General features: G+C 37.3%; 1 long non-coding RNA gene across 1 annotated transcript; it reads left to right on the top strand.

Moving 5' to 3' along the window:
• The first annotated feature begins 6,627 nt into the window (after window positions 1–6,627).
• On the top strand, window positions 6,628–10,014 carry LOC149407600 (uncharacterized). The gene is made up of 2 exons (XR_016296980.1): window positions 6,628–7,286; window positions 9,823–10,014. It is a non-coding gene; the product is annotated as an uncharacterized LOC149407600 (long non-coding RNA).
• The last annotated feature ends 505 nt before the right edge of the window (window positions 10,015–10,519 follow it).

Raw genomic sequence — 10,519 nt, 5'->3', positions numbered from 1 at the left:
GTGTTGTTTGGATGAGGAGAAAATATGAGGAAAAAATGTTAACTATTGAGTGAATTTTATTTTCTATATAAAAAAATTAGGTTAAATAATATAAATAATTCAAATTTATACACGACGGGACTACTTTTTGTGTATATTTCTCAATTTTCACATTTTTTCTCTCATATTTTATAAATATGACTTCCAAACACAAATATTCAATTTTAATTTTTCGTCTTACTAACACAAGTATTCAATTTTAATTTTTCCTCTTACTAACACAAATAATCAATTTTATCTTACTTTTTGTTAGAGAGAATGTCACGTCAGCAGTGCGAGTGTGCAAGGCCGCTCCAGCAGTGCAAGTGGGAAGTGTATATCTAGCTGGCAGGAGTTAGTTAGGCTGTTAGAGTTATAACAAAGCGTGTAACAACTCAGTGTATAACTAGCAATGTAAAGGCTAACATTATCAATTAATGAGAATCATAAATTGAGAGTTCAAAGAATCAAATTCCTCTCAGATCTAAAATTCTCATTCTTTTCCACATATTTTTGTTTTCTTTCATATTTTTTGGGTTCCAAACAAAGCCTTAGAGTTTCAAATTATTTGAAAAGAAAATTGCAGATTTTGAAATATTAAGGGTTTTTCTTGGATTATTGTTTAAGTTGAAGATTGATTTGTTGTATGGTGTTGCTACTAATTTCTAAGATGTTTTGCATCAAAATAACGTTGATATTCGATGTTTTAATATTAAGAATCACATTAGACACAAAAATGAGTAAAGAAAAAAACAATTGTCGGTAGTCCGATAACAACCAAACCCCATCATATCGACAAAAATCGCCGCGATTTACAAAAATTTGTATACTTTCATACGATTTATACTCTCATAAATGTGAAATCTCATAAACAAGTTAACCACATTATTTGACTTTGACCAACTAATGACTAATTGCATAGATTACTCGATATTTCTTTGTGGATAGAATGGTTTTGTTGTCACAAGATGAGATTGTTAGTGTAAATTAAAACTTTCGCATGATCAGCAGTTTAGAGAAATTTGATGAGCTATAGACTCATTAATATAGCAATCACTTGCAAGCTTCAAATACTTTACATTTTTTTTTCATTATTAACTCTTTTTTTACTCTCAATATCTGTCATCTATCTCATATTCTATGTCTTTCATTTATAGCAGTCTAATATTTTCATTAAAACTCAATTTTTTAAAGAAAATATAAACCGTGTTTTTTTTTTTTTTTTATGGTTTTGTATATTTTTGACGTATGTTGAAAAACAAAACCTTTGAATTTTATCGGAATCCGTGTGGAGAAAAAAAAATGTGTGTATCAGAATAAGCATAACTTAATGTGTTTTTCAATAATTTTCAATATGTAATAAAAAAAAGCTCAACATACTAAAAAAAAGTAGAAAATTGGAATTTAAATGCAATTACTGGACTCTTGGAACTACAAAAATATATATATATATATATATATATATATATATAGAGAGAGAGAGAGAGAGAGAGAGAGAGAGAGAGAGAGAGAAATTTCATTAATTGAGCTTAATAATTGAATTTATATCAAGATTAGACCTTAATTTTGAGAAATATCTAAAAATAGACTTTTGACTCAAAATCGGACAAAAATACCCCTCTGAACCCTATACATCTCTCACTCTTCATTTTTATCATTTCAATCACACTCAAATCCTCTCTACTTAAGCGGGTTTCAAAAGAATCATAGGTAAGATTACTAACTTAATCATTTTTACAAAGTTTATGATTGTATATGATAGAATGTAGCAATAAAAATTGATCAGATCTGAAAACATAGTCCAAAAGCTGAGTTTTAACTTTTTTGTACGATGGTATACGATATAGTAGGATGAGATTTAACTTTTTTGTACGATGAAATTTAAAAAAAAATTACGCTCTATATGATGTTGTACGATTCTGTACGATGCTGTACGATACAACTCTGTACGATGTTGTACGATTCTGTACGATGTTGTACGATGATGTACGATAGATAATCTAGATAATCTGATTTTGCATAGTTTGACTTTTTTTGCAGTTTTTGTGATACGAACCTCGGCCGACTAAGCTCCGAGACCCGATATCCCAATAGCACAGCGGCGGATCGTTCTACGAATGAGGAACAAGGGTGGAATGAATGACGCCACGAACGGTTGTGAAAGACCGTCTGATGAGTCGGGTTTGAACGCCACAAGACTAGTCTTGATAAGTTCGATAAAATTTCATAAGAACTCAAGAGAAGACTCTCATATTTTTTTATAAAAATCTGGATGCCCTTTCATTCAGCTTGAAACCTCCTTTAAATAGGAAAATACAAAGCAAATTCGGAGTACATTGTTGCCCTAGTTTAAATGGGCCTACAAAACATTATTTAGGCCTGATAACATTAAAATTAAAAGCCTAACTTAATACCTAACACATATAGGCTTCATTAAGCATAACTAAAGCCCAAAAACACTTTAAAAAGACTTTAACTTCATCTATTATTTTAAACTACGAAAATAACAAATAAATAGCTCAAACTGCTTAAAATAACGTGAATAAGCTTTCCTTTATTTGTGCCACCCTTGGCCTCGTGGTTGGGTTTTCTTCTTGCGTAGCTTTTGGCTCTAGCTTTATATTTCTTCCATTCAGCTTTGTTCAAACCATGAAACTCTTTGTTGAAGTCTTGTACTCTTGAATTAGGAATAGGCTCGATGAAGCGCCTTTGTTCCTTTGCACGTGGGATCACATCATTCTCTCTCTCTTGAAGAAGATTTGTCCTCAAATCTTGTACGTTGTTGAAATCAGAGATGGGAGAGAAAGTCTTGACCATATTCGTTTGATACGAAATTACTTTGTCATCCATGTTCTTGTTATCCTCAAAATAAGGAACTGCCAAATTCGGGACTTCTAATTTTATGGGAATAGTCTCATCGATTAGCGTAGTTACTAACTCCTCTTCCACAAGAATTTCCTTTTCTTCAACAACTTCCACATGTTGGGCATGTTTCTTCTTCTTTTGTTGGGCATGTAGTTACTAAACCCCTTGTTCAGCAAATGATTCCTGACAACCCCGATGTCGTGCCATCTCACGTTGTTGCAAGGTTTGCAAGGACACCGATATTTGCCATTTTCGTTAGGGAATCTTCTTGCAGCGCGAATAAACTCGTTAACACCGGTTTTGTACTGCAATATCACCCTATTATTCTCCGTGATCCAATCTCTACTTGGATTGGACATTTCGCTGAATGAGAGCGAGAAATGAAAGTTTGGAAGAGTTATTGATAAAGGACGACGGAGAACAAAATGAAAGAGAGATTATGAATTCTATGTTATTTTGAGCTCGGATTGAATAAGTTGGGAGTTTTTAAACTAATTAATTCGAAACTCTACCGAAATTTTGGCAGAGTTTCCCCTATTATACTGACAAACCAAAAACCTGCAAAATTATTTAAAAACATACACAAACCATCCAGAACTATGCTATAAATTAGCTCAGCCCTAAACCGAACCTCCGTGGTTCGATCACAACATTTATAAATGAAAAATCGAAATAAACAAAATATCACAAACTATCAAAACATGTCACAAACTATCAACGCATGTCACAAAACTATTTTTCTTATTTAAATTACAATTTCATTACATGTTAAATCAACTACACAAACTTATCACAAATTAATTAACTAATTATAAACTAAGCAACATAAATGTAATTATTAAACTAATTATAATTTCTAGGTAATAATTTACTTACAATTAATCTAAATTAATTAAAAGCAAAAAATTTAAAAATGTCACAAACTATATATCAAAACATGTCAAAAAACAATTAAAACTTAATTTTAACCTAATATAAACTAATCACATTATTAAACATGTGAAATTATCATATTAATACTAACTAATTTACAATCAATTTAAACTTTTAACCTAAACTAATAGAATTATTAAACTTAACCAAATTACTAAACATGTTAAATTAATTATCAAATTAATACTAATTAAGTTACACATTATTATTAACTTACATATTTTACATTAATTAACTAACCTAACATATTAACTAACATATAATATATACACTAACCTAACTAACTAATATATACACTAATATATATTTATCAACCTAACTAACCTAGTTAACTAAGTAATATATGATTATAAAAAAAAACTAGTATATACACTAACCTGCTAGGACGGCCGGCCGGGGACTCGGGGACAGCGGCTCGGAGGCTGGGACTCGGGGACAACGGCTCGGTGGCTGGGACTCGGAGGCAGCGGGGCTGGGGCTGAGCGCACGGCGAGGTCCGGAGGCATGAGACGACGGCTGTGAGTTTAAACCGAGTGAGAGAGAGCGAGGCAGAGAGGGAGCGAGGCAGAGACGGAGTGAGAGAGAGAAATACCGAGTGAGAGAGAGAGGCAGTGGAGACTCGGAGGCAGCGGGGCCGGGGCTGAGCGCACGGCGAGGTCCGGAGGCACGAGACGACGGCTGTGAGTTTAAACCGAGTGAGAGAGAGCGAGGCAGAGAGGGAGTGAGAGAGAGAAATACCGAGTGAGAAAGAGAGGCAGTGGTGACTCGGAGGCAGCGGGGCCGGGGCTGAGAGCACGGCGAGGTCCGGAGGCACGATCGAGACGACGACTGTGAGTTTAAACCGAGTGAGAGAGAGCGAGGCAGAGAGGGAGCGAGACAGGGAGGGAGTGAGAGAGAGAAATACCGAGTGAGAGAGAGGCAGTGGTGACTGGCGAGGTCCGGTGGCCGGATGAGGCAGAGGTCCGGTGGCCGGGTACGGATACGTGGCGTGGTGGTCGGCGAAGGAAGAGGCCGAATATGTACGAGGCTGTGAGGCGGGTACGGGTACGTGGCGTGGTGGTCGGCGAAGGAAGAGGCCGAGAAGAGAGGGACGGATGAGAGCTGCGTGGACAGAGGAGAGGGTGGTCGGAGAAGGGAAGTCAGCAGAGAGGGAGAGTGAAAAAATGGTGTTTGAGCGGCTGGAGAAGAAAGCATCGCGACCTGGGTTTTTAAACAAACCCTAATCATCAGGTGCGACGTAATCGCACCTGATAACTCTTCAGGTGCGACTAGTCGCACCTGATAATTCTTCAGGTGCGACTAGTCGCACCGGATTATAATTAAAAAAAATAAAAATTTCATTCGCCACGTCAGATTAATGAAATAAAAGAGGGGGAGATGAGGCCCGCCTAAAAATTTAAAACTATCTGATGCGACATAGTCGCACCTGAAAGTTTCGACATACTTTCAGGTGCGACTAGTCGCATCGGATTGTCAAAATTAAAAGACAATTTGAGCGAATTTTCTCGGCTTCTGATTGATTATCAGATGCGACTAGTCGCATCTAAAAGTTATTTAGATGCGGCTTTTAGATGCGACTAGTCGCATCTGATAGTCTTGCCACGGTATATGTTCCTTCATAGCATGCCAAAGGGGTGCGATCCTAGCCCCAGTTTCATGATTGATTACTCAGCGCCATACGTGACCTCATAGCACGCCAATTTTTCAAGTCATTGACTTATGGTACCATCGAAAGTTTGAAAATTAAGGTTTAGGTACTCTGATGCATCATAGTACACACCTAGCTACCACAAGAGAGAACTCGGGATAAACTCCAAAATAATTAATTTTTCCGTTGATGCTCGTTAAGTGTCTTAGAAAGAAGAATCGATGGGATGTGTTCATGGTACCTCTACTCTTGGTTTCAATTCGAGTCAATACATGCTCTTCTATAACCCCGTTCCATCGAATTGAACTTGAGAAAGCAAAAAAGGATGATCATATCACGTAACAGAGGCAAAATTTTAATCCTATTAGTGTGATTTCATGACTTTCACATAGTCTTTACTTACTAATGCATAAGATGCCCATAAACATGATATTCCCTCGGAAAGTAGGTGACTTATGTCTCCACACTTACTCGGAATTTCAAAACCTTGTTGCTCCCTTGTCACAACGCCCGTACTTGCACGACTACCAACACCCTTGGATGGGACTCATGTGGAACGTCGAGCCGATTCAGATCCTTTTTCATGGTTAATGTAATCAATATACTTGGATGACAGGGACTAAAGGATACTTGGGCTTGCTGCTAGAGATTCCAGACTTCAAGTTATGCTATTAAATGTAACTCTCGATCTACTTAAGTACTAGAGTTTGGTCCTCCATATCTAGAATTTTAAAATTCTTGTACCCTAAAACACGGTACTAAAAATAATTCATTCATCCATCAAAACAGAAATACCAAACATACAATTAACAACTTCATATCATTTCTAAGTTTTAAAGCTAAACCAGCTATAGCAATGAATATGAAAATCCTAAAATCCATGACATCCGATTCACCGATTTTGTAAGGACGTGCTTTTGCGTCACTTGTATTTGGAGATTTGGAAATAATTAATGAGTTTTCGTTGTTACAACTAAATTCCCGAGTGAATTATACTTCAATGGATTTATCGAATTAATTTTAAATATGTTAAGGTTATGAGAAATCTCGGAATAAATAAAGGAATTATCGAATTTATCTCGATTAATAAATTATTTCCGATGAGACATTCCGGAAATTAATTTAAGAAATAAATTCTCAAGAACGAGAATTAATTCCGAGGAACCTTAAATATATTTTAATTAATCGAGAACGAACGAGAAAATTCTCAGTTCGAATCATATAATTATAATCCGTTCGGTTATGGATTTAATTAAATAATTATATGAAGAGGACTTGGTTGTAATGAACTTTTATGGACCCATTTGAAATAAAAAGTGGGAAAAGAAGGCCAAGTGAGAATTTTGGAAATTTCTCACACTTGTTCCTATCCTCTCCACGTCATTAATGAGTGGAATATTCCTTAAGTGAGGTATATCACTTTGCCGAACAAGATAAAATGCAACCAGGAGAAGGATATGGACGTTATCCTTTATGTGGGTCCCATTCACAATGCCATCACCTATCTTGGTCAAATATATAAAGAGTGAGCAAGAAAAGAAACGCTCAGGAAGAAGAGCGACAAGAAAAAAAAGGAAAAGAAAAGAGAAAGAAGAAGAGAGCACGGGAGAGAGAGAGAGCGCCGAGAGAGTGAGAGAGAGGAAGAGAGCGAGAGAGCGAGACGAGGGTGAGCTTGCAAAGGGTGCGCTCGGCCGACAACCACCAAGCTCGAGCGCCACCCACACGCGGCCGAGAAGGAACTAGCGCCGCCGCGAGCAAGCCGAAGACGCCGGAGCAGAGAAACTCGCCGGAGAAGAAGGAGAGAGGGACGGCGACGGAGAAGGTAAGCTCGATTTTGAACTTATCTTTCTCGATGGTTCGGATTTGAGAAGAAATTATATATCTAGGGTTTGGAGATTTGGGGGTTTTTGTTTGAATTATCCTCTCGTGGATTCGGTGATAATTCTCTTAAATTTAGAGCTGAGCTCGGTTTCAAAAATGGCTTCTCGTTCATGTGCTTGTCCCGATCAATATTTTGTTGCTCGTTCTCTGTTATATGACCGATGATGCGTTGTTGTTATGCTGTGATGTTTCTGATGTTTTGCTGTGGATTCTCGGTGATGTTTTGCCTTGTTTGTGCCGACTGTTTTTGTTGTCATTGTAAGTTTGGATTGGCCGTGTGAACTGTTGGCCGTGTGAAATTGTTTGGCTTTGGTGAAGTTTGTGTGCGAGTTGTTGTCGAGAGTTAGGCTCGGTTTTGAGTGGGCTGAACAGGGCTCGGGGCAGCAGCTCTAGACGGCGAGGCGGCGCGGACTTCTAAGGTTCGGGCCTCGGCCCGGGGACTTGAGACGTCTCCGATTAGTTAAGGCGAGTCGGGGTTTGTCCCGAGTCTCGACTCGTGCTAGTTACGAATCTTTAATTAATATGTTATTATGTTTATGGTAAAGTTCGTTTCAATATAATTAGTAAAGAAAAATAAATTATTATGTTATCATTATAAACTCGTTGATTATTTAAGTAACTACTTAATATCCTTATTTAAGATATGTACTAAAAATCGAGTTCGACTATAAGCTCGACTCTTTTAATTTTGAAAAAGAATATCAACGAGAAATATTTTATTTACGTAAGAAAATAGAAATAAAAGAAAGGTTCGACTACGAACCGAGGGTTCCGTTATTTCATAAACATTTTATTAAATCGAACCCAAAATTATTTGCAATATGGTTAGACATTTAAAATAAACGACTTGGTTTATTTTAAATGAAAGGTTTTTACGTTATGTATTTATTTACGTTCTCAAATGTTATAACTTGTCAATATAAAGAGACAAGTCAAAAATATTTTCTAAAATACATCTGAGAAATGTTGTTTCGAGTTATTTTCATATAACTTACATATGCTATAGATTGTTAGTAATAATTTCTATATACGTTCTTTTCTCTTTGAGTTCGATCGTCGGGAACCTATTCTAAACAGTGGGCTTTGCCCAGTCAGAAGAATAGGTGGTCGAATAGTGTAGAACGTTCCTTAGCTTAGATTAGAAAAGCGATGTCAAGGCCTTATTTATAGGCGTCGATTCTTTTCTGCATCTCTGTTTTGTCCTGTGTGTTCTAGATTGCTTGTGTTTGAGACGCTCTGAGTAGCGTGAATAGGAGGACGTTTTGAATACGTTCCTTGTGAGCTTTCTTTCCAGTAGAAGTATGTACGTTAGTGTATCGAGGGATGAGATACTAAGTACGCTCGATGTTCGATCTTTCTCTTCCATAGATAAGTCCAAATTGCTATAAGGATTAGCAACGAGCAGAAAGCTTATGTGGACTGGGTTACGTGAAGTTAAGAAGATCCCTTTTGTTTGGAAGAGAAGATTTCAGGATTCGTGAGAATCGTTATCCAGGTAAGTGGATTTTCAGGCACCTACAATATCAAGAAATATTATATATATCTATATATATATACATATATTGTACGTGCATTATTTATTTTTATGTGCTTCTAGTAAGCAAGATTAAGATAAGCCAAAAGATAAGTCACTATCAAGATTAAGGGCTTTAAGCCACTAACGAATTGGAAAACGGAATTAGTCCGGCTAACGAAAATGGCTAGAGGTAACTAGGAACCCGAGCCTTTGCTATGTGTTTAGTTAGCCACCCTCCAGAGATCCAGTCTTAGTGAACTGGATTATGAGAGACTGAAGTTAAAGCTCGTAATCAAAAGCGAGAATATTATGATAGGATCTTTGGGAGTCGCATCTCAAGATCTTATAAGTCACGAGTTAATAAGCGAAAAGAATATATGTTAAGATCGGGATTAAACCCGAATTAAGCAGTCTCTCATGTTAGGTTAATTAAAGAGAAAACATGGAATGGTACCGCCTCCGACATATACCCCATAGACGGGGATTAGGCAGGAGATTGTGCACCCTCTTGTCTGGCGCCAATAAGACATGTGTCGTGCGGATATCATTAAGGGATCCCGAGCAGGAAATGTATTGTATGATGGGAATTGCCGGGACCTAAGCTGGCATATTCTCAAGTAAGAGGAGTTACCGGGACCTAAGCTGGTAATTCCATAGATTATGATGAAAGTATGTTATGATGTGAATCACCGGGACCTAAGCTGGTGAATTCTTAAGTAAGGGGAATATCTCGGGACCTAAGCTGAGTGATTCCTAAGTAAGATGAATCTATCGGGACCTAAGCCGATTGATTCTTAAGAAAGGTGGATTTATCGGGACCTAAGCCGATACTTCCGCAAGTTATGATAAGATATGAATTGCATGTTATGTATTGCTTATGTGTTATGTGCACGATGCATTAGTTATATAGATATCCGCTTACTGAGTCTTTCGACTCACAGTTATTATCTTGATATTGTAGATAAAGGCAAAGCTAAAGAAGATTAAGCAGAGCATCAGCAAAAGTCGGTAAGTAAGTAGGCGTGTGTATGTACGGCTGCCGACCTGTGGCTAAGTCAAGGGCGAATAAGTCTGTTTTGTTTTTAAAAGACGAGTCTTTTGTTTGTGAAGTTTTAAATAGTATGTTTTAAGAAAAACGAAAAATTCGCCCATATTTTTGAGACGTTTAAGTAAATATTTTAAAAGTTTTTCTAGAAAATGTTTTCCGGAAGCGCTTCCACCAAAGTTTTTATGAATTTTATTTATGTTAAGTAAGATATGGCAGATCTCTGCCGCGGCTCGCGGACGAGCTAAGGCTCGTGGGTCGTGACAGAATTTTTGGTATCAGAGCTCAGGTTGAGCCGTTTCTGTAGACTTGTGGTCGTACATACACTAACTTACTTACTTATAAGTCAGCTGATGTTTAAGATAGCCTTATCTATAATATCTTGTTGAGTCTTTGTGAAAGATAGCGGTTACATTAGGATAACCGTATGCTTACCCATTCCTACTCTTAGGTGAAGTAAGGATTAAGAATGGGACCTAAGAAGCGAACGCAGACGGATCTTTCGCAAGAAATGGCTGAGATTAGCAGAGCTCTAGAGCGTCAAGCAGAAGATGCACGTCGAAGGGATGCTCAAATAGAAGAGCAAAACAGGATGATCACGCAACTTATTACG

Source organism: Urtica dioica, chromosome 1 (assembly GCF_054948205.1).
Source record: "Urtica dioica subsp. dioica isolate 48M chromosome 1, U.dioica_male_clone48M_v1_H2, whole genome shotgun sequence".
Lineage (NCBI taxonomy): Eukaryota > Viridiplantae > Streptophyta > Magnoliopsida > Rosales > Urticaceae > Urtica > Urtica dioica.
This window is presented reverse-complemented; position numbering and strand designations above follow the sequence as displayed.